The sequence below is a fragment of the Desmodus rotundus genome, chromosome X, assembly GCF_022682495.2.
Source record: "Desmodus rotundus isolate HL8 chromosome X, HLdesRot8A.1, whole genome shotgun sequence".
Taxonomy (NCBI): domain Eukaryota; kingdom Metazoa; phylum Chordata; class Mammalia; order Chiroptera; family Phyllostomidae; genus Desmodus; species Desmodus rotundus.
The window spans coordinates 45799069-45806004 of NC_071400.1; the positions used below are offsets into that span (position 1 = coordinate 45799069).

The window sequence follows — 6936 nt, forward strand, 5'->3', positions numbered from 1 at the left end:
ATAATCCCAGCAGTGGAATTGCTGGGTCAAAAGCCAGTTCCATTTTCAGTTTTCTGAGGAAATTCCATACTGTTTTCCACAGTGGATGCACCAGTCTGCATTCGAACCGACAGTGCAGTAGGGTTCCTTGTTCTCCACATTCTCTCCAACACTTGTTTGTTGATTTGTTTATGATGGCCATTCTGACCGGTGTGAAGTGGTACCTCATTGTGGTTGTAATTTGCATCTCTCTGATGGCTAGTGATGCTGAGCATCTTTTCCTATGTCTCTGGGCCCTCTGTATGTCCTCCTTGGAGAAGTGTCTGTTCAAGTCCTTTGCCCATTTTTTAATTGGGTTGTTTGTCTTCCTGGAGTGGAGTCGTGTGAGTTCTTTATATATTTTGGAGATCAGGCCCTTGTCTGAGGTATCATTAGCAAATATGTTTTCCTATACTCTTGGTTCTCTTTGTAATTTGGTGCTGTTTTCTTTAGCCGTGCAGAAGCTTTTTATTTTGATGAGGTCCCATTTGTTTATTCTTTCCTTTATGCCCCTTGCTTTAGGGGACATGTCTGTGAAGATGTTGCTGCGTGGAATGTCTGAGATTTTCCTGCCAATGTTTTCCACTAGGACTCCAATGGTGACACAACTTATATTTAAGTCTTTTATTCACCTTGAATTTATATTTGTGTGCTGTGTAAGCTGGTGATCAACTGTCTTTCTTTCTTTCTTTTCTTTTTTTTCTGCATGTAGCTGTCCAGATATCCCAACACCATTTGTTGAAGAGGATATTTTTACTCCATTTTATGCTCCTCCCTCCTTCATCAAATATTAGTTGACCATAGAGACGTGCTTTATTTCTGGGCTCTCTGTTCTATTCTATTGGTCTATGTGCCTATTTTTATGCCAGTACCAGGCTGTTTTGATAACAGTGGCCTTGTAATACAGTTTGATATCAGGTATTGTGATCCCTTCTGCTTTGTTCTTCTTTCTCAAAATTGCTGCAGCTATTCAAGGTCGTTTATCGTTCCATACAAATTTCGGAACAGTTTGTTCTATATCTGTGAAATATGTCATGGGTAGTTTAATAGGGATTGCACTGAATCTATAAATTGCTTTGGGTAGTATGGCCATTTTGATGATGTTAATTCTTCCAATCCATGAGCATGGTACATGCTTCCATTTGTTTGTGTCTTCCTTAATTTCTTTCTTCAGTGTTGTGTAGTTTCCTGAGTACAGGTCTTTTACCTCCTTGGTTAGCTTTATTCCTAGGTACTTTATTTTTCTTGTTGCTATATGAAAGGAGATCTTTTCCCTGATTTCTGTTTCTGCTGTTTCATTGTTGGTATACAGGAATGCCTTTGATTTCTGAATATTGACTTTGTATCCAGCTGTTTTGCCGAATTCATTTATAAGGTCGAGAATTTTTTGGTGGAGTCTATAGGATTTTCCATGTACACTCTCATGTCATCTGCAAACAGTGACAGTTTCATTTCCTCCTTTCCAATTTGGATGCCTTTTATTGCTTTTTCTTGTCTGATTGCTGTGGCTAGGACTTCCAGTACTATGTTGAATAGGAGTGGTGAGAGAGGGCATCCTTGTCTTGTTCCTGATCTTAGTGGGAAAGCTCTAAGTTTTTGTCCATTGAGTATGATGTTGGCTGTAGGTCTCTCATATATTGCCTTTATTATGTTCAAGAATGCTCCCTTTATTCCCACTTTGCTGAGTGTTTTTATCAGAAATGGGTGCTGTACCAAATCAAATGCTTTTTCCACATCTATTGATATGATCAAGTGGTTTTTGTCTTTGCTTTTGTTTATGTGGTGTATTATGTTTATTGATTTGTGAATATTGTACCATCCTTGCATCCCTGGGATGAATCCCACTTGGTCATGGTGTATGATCTTTTTAATATATTGCTGGATGTGGTTTGCCAATATTTTGTTGAGGATTTTAGCATCTATGTTCATCAGCGATATTGGCCTGAAGTTTTCTTTCTTTGTTATGTCTTTATCTGGTTTTGGGATTAGGATGATGTTGGCTTTGTAAAACAAGTTCGTGAATATTCCATCTTCTTGAATTTTTTGAAATAATCTGTGGAGAATGGGGGTTACCTCCCGCTTAAATGCTCTGTAGAATTCTCCTGTGAAACCTGTGAAACCGTCTGGTCCACGGCTTTTGTGGGCCAGAAGCTTTTTGATTACTGTTTCAATTTCATCAGGCATTACTGGTCTATTCACGGTTTCTGCTTCTTCTTCATTGAGTGTTGGAAGGTTATATTTTTTAGAAATTTGTCCATTTCATCTAGCTTTTCAAGTTTTCTGGCATACAGTTCTTCATAGTAATATCTTTCAATCCTTTGTATTTCGATGGTATTCATTGTCGTCTCTCCTCTTTCATTTCTGATTGTGTTTATTTGGGCCCTCTCTCTTGTTTTATTGATGAGCCTGCTTAAGGGGTTGTTGATTTTGTTTATCTTTTCAAAGAACCAGCTCCTGGATTTGTTGACCCTTACAATTGTGCTTTTCGTCTCTATTTAATTCTGCTCTGATCTTGGTTGTTTCTTTCCTTGTACTTGCTCTGGGTTGTCTTTGTTGTTGTTCCTGGAGTTCTTCTAGGTGTATGGTTAGGTCATTTATTTGAACTGTTTCTATTCTTTTTAGGTAGGCCAGTATCTCTGTAAACTTCCCTCTCAGGAATGCCTTTGCTGTGTCCCATAGGTTTTGGACTGTTGTGAGTTCATTTTCATTTGTTTCCAGAAACTTTTCGATTTCTTCTCTAATCTCATTTTTCACCCATTCATTGTTTAATAGCATGCTATTCAATCTCCATGTTTTTTAGTGTTTTGGGGTTTTTTCCTTGAGATTTGTTTCTAGATTCAGTCCCTTATAGTCAGAGAAAATGCTTGATATGATTTCAATTTTCTTGAATTTGGTGATGCTTGCTTTGTGTCCTATCATGTGGTCTATCTTTGAAAATGTTCCATGTGCTTTTGAAAAGAACGTGCATTTTGCTTCTTTGGGATGAAAGGCTCTATATATATCAGTTATGTCCATTTCATCCAAGGCCTTGTTCAATGCCACAATATCTTCGTTTATTTTTTTAGAAGATCTGTCCATCTTTGACAGTGGGGTATTAAAATCCCCTACTATCATTGTGTTGCTGTCAATTTCTTTCTTGAAGTCCTCCAAGATTTTCTTTATGTATTTGCGTGCTCCTATGTTGGGAGCCTATATATTTACAATGTTTATGTCTTCTTGGTGGATTCTTCCTTTGAGTATTATGAAGTGACCTTCTCGGTCTCTCTTTATGGCCCTTCTTTAGAAGTCTATTTTGTCTGATATGAGTATTGCTACCCCTGCTTTTTTTTCCTGCCCATTTGCTTGGAATATTTGTTTCCAGCGCTTCACTTTCAGTCTGTGTAGGTCTTCTTTCCTGAGGTAGGTGTCTTGTAGGCAGCACATGTGTGGGTCATGCTTTCTTATCCATTCAGCTATTCTATGTCTTTTGATTGGAGCATTCAATCCATTTACATTTAAGGTTATTATTGATAGGTATTTATTCATTGCCGATTCTTTTTACCTGTGTTCTTCCCTCTTTCTCTCTTTTCCTTCCTTTCCTTACAGCAGCCCCTTTAGCATCTCTTGCAGAACTGGTTTGGTGGAAGTCTATTCTTTTAGATTTCTTTTGTCTGGGAAACTCTTTATTTGGCCTTCTATCTTGATTGAGAGCCTTGCTACGTAAAGTAGTCTTGTTTGCAGTCCTCTTCTTCTCATTACTTGGAATATTTTCTGCCACTCTCTTCTGGCTTGGAGCGTTTCCATTGAGAAGTCAGTGGCAAACCTTATTGGGGCTACCTTTTATGTTACTTCCTTTTTTTCCCTTGCTGCCTTTAAGATTCTTTCTTTGTCTTGAAATTTTGCCTCTTTAATTATGATGTGTTTTGCAGTGGACCTCTTTGGGTTCCTCTTGCTTGGGACTCTCTGTGATTCCTGGATTTGTGTTAGTTTTTCTTTCATCAAAATAGGGAAATTTTCCATCATTACTTTTTTGAACAGGTTTTCTATCCCTTGCTCTTCCTCTTCTCCTTCTAGTATCCCTGTTATACAGATATTATTGTGTTTCATGTTGTCCTGCATTTCCCTTAACCCCTCTTCATTCTTTTTGAGCCTCTTTTCCTTTTCTTGCTCATTCTGGGTGTTTTTTTCTATGTTATCCTCCAGTTTGCTGATCCGATCCTCTGCTTCATCGAGCCTGCTTTTGATTCCTTCTACTGTGTTCTTCATTTCTGAAATTGTATTCTTCTTTTCCTCTTGTACTGTGTTGATAGTTTCTATTTCCTTTTTCATGTTGATATAGTTTGCAGTGAGTTCATTTTAATTTCCCTGTAGTTTTTGGTAATTCTGTGTGAGCTCATTAAGCTTCCTCATAACCATTGCTTTGAACTCAGTATCTGATAGTTGACTTGCCTCTTTTTCATTTAGCACTGTTTCTGAGACTTCCCCCTTTCCTTTCATTTGGGGATTGTTTCTTTGTCTTCCCATTGTTTGTGTGATTCTTCCTGTTAGCCTCTGCTTCTTAAGTTGCTCTGTTCTGACCCCCTGGGTTTTTGGTGTGGACTTCTGTGGTAGAATACCTGTGAGATTTAGTGTACAGTCTCCTTGATCTCCTGATGTTACTGATCTTGGGCTGCAGTTTATGTTGGCTCTGTGTATGTCTTTGGTTTTTGGTTCTTGTTGGCTCTTTCTTTGGTGGGTCTTTCCCACCAGCTGGTTATCTGAGGATCAGTCTGTCCCCCACCTCTTGTCTTCTGTTGTGCAGGTGTGGGCAGGTTGTGTTGGAGCTGGTTCTTCTCTGTGTACAAGGTTTTGAGGCTTTTCTCTTGTCTTGTTCACTTGTTTGTTTTTACTATTTATTTGTATTTTCAGATAGGTCCTGGGTTGACTTTGTGTGGTTTCCCCTCCCTCCATCGTCTTCTCTTCTTATCTGTTGGTGTTTCCTTTGTTGGTGGGTTTCCTCTTCCAGGAGGAATCCTGGTGTTCCCAGCTTCTACCCACTCTTTTTTTTATGGTAGACCTTCTCCGGGCTATGGGTTTGTGAGCAGAGCCTTCCTTGATTCTCACTCTCTTTGGTTCCTGTGGTCTCAGTTCCCTCCGAGATGAGGTGCAGACACTCCCTGGTCGCTGGGCACACTGCCCAGTAGCTGGGCACACTACTGGTCGCTCGGCACCCTCCCCCAGGTGGTGCCTGCAGTCTCAGCTCCCTCCGAGATGAGGTGCGGGCACTCCCCGGTAGATGGGCACACTGCCCAGTAGCTGAGCACACTCCTGGTCGCTCGGCACCCTCCCCCAGGTGGTGCCTGTAGTCTCAGGTCCCTCTGAAATGAGGTGCACACACTCCCCAGTGGATGGGCACACTCCCCAGTTGCTGGACACTCTCCCAGTTGCTGGGCACCCTGCCCTGGGTGTTGCCTGTAGTCTCAGCTCCCTCCGAGATGAGGTGCGGGCACTCCCTGATGAATGGGCACACTCCCGGTTGCTGGCACCCTGTCCGGGGTGGTGCCTGTAGTCTAAAAATATGGAACGCTTAACGAATTTTTGTGTCATCCTTGTGCAGGGGCCATGCTAATCTTCTCTGTATCGTTCCAATTTTAGTATATGTGCTGCCAAAGCGAGCACTCTCTTTTTTTTCATGATGAGCCTGCTTAAGGGCTTGTTGATTTACTTTTTCTTTTCAAAGAACCAGCTCATGGATTTATTGATCCTTAGAATTGTGCTTTTTGTCTCTATGTTGTTCAGTTCTGTTCTGATCTTGGTTATGTCCTTCCTTCTACTTGTTGTGTGCTATCTTTGTTGTTGTTCCTTGAGTTCTTGTAGGTGTACAGATAGGTTGTTTATTTGAAATGTTTCTATCTTTTTTCAGGTAGGCCTGTATTGCTATGAACTTCCCTCTCAGGACTACCTTCGCTGTGTCCCTGGAGTTTTGGATTGTTGTGAGTTCATTTTCATTTGGTTCCAGAAACTTTTTGATTTCTCCCCTAATCTCATTCTTGACCCATTCATTGTTTAATAGCATGCTTTTCAATCTCCCTGAGTTTGAATGTTTTTGAGTGTTTTCCTTGAGGTTGGTTTCTAGTTTCAGTCCCTTGTGGTCAGAAAAAAATGGTTGATATGATTTCAATTTTCTTGAATTTGTTGAGGCTTGTTTTGTGTCCTATTATGTTGTCTATCTTTGAAAATGTTCCATGTGCCTTTGAAAAGAATTTGTATTTTGCTTCTTTAGGATGAAAGACTCTCTCTATATATATATCAGGTAAGTCCATTTGATCTAGGACATTGTTCAATGCCACAATATCTTTGTTGATATTTTGTTTGGAAGTCCTGTCCATGTTTGACAGTGGGGTGTTAAAGTCCCCTACTATAATTGTGTTGCTGTCAATATCTTTCTTGAAGTCCTCCAAGATTTTCTTTATGTGTTGAGTGTTCCTCTGTTGGGTGCATATATATGCAGTGTTTATGTCTTCTTGGTGGAGTCTTCCTTTGAGTATTATGAAGTGACCTTCTGGTTCTCTTTTAATGGCTCTGTTTTTGAAGTCTATTTTGTCTGATATGAGCATTGCTACCCTGGCAGCAAACAGAATCTTAACCAAGTGATCAAAGTTAAAATGGGCAGTAATGGGACGAATCAACATCATGTACCTATTGAAGACACAGCATTTCTGTGATGTTCCTTCTGAAAGTGCATATATTAACCTAATCAATCATGAGGACAACTCAGATACACTTGAATTGAAGGACATTCTTCAAAATAGCTAACTGGTACTCTTCAAAATTATCAATATCATGAAACACAAAGACTGTAAAAATTATTCCATATTAAGGTGGACATGAAAGCTGAGTCCTACTCATCAGCCAACATTTTCTTCTACTATAGAATTATTCATAGGGATAATGAATTCA

The 6936-nt window shown here is 39.8% G+C and overlaps 1 non-coding gene across 1 annotated transcript; it reads right to left on the minus strand.

Annotated features, from left to right (window-relative positions):
• Window positions 1-5548: 5548 nt before the first annotated feature.
• LOC112296900 (U6 spliceosomal RNA) lies at window positions 5549-5655 on the minus strand. Its single transcript, XR_002973988.1, has one exon. It is a non-coding gene; the product is annotated as a U6 spliceosomal RNA (small nuclear RNA).
• Window positions 5656-6936: the final 1281 nt, after the last annotated feature.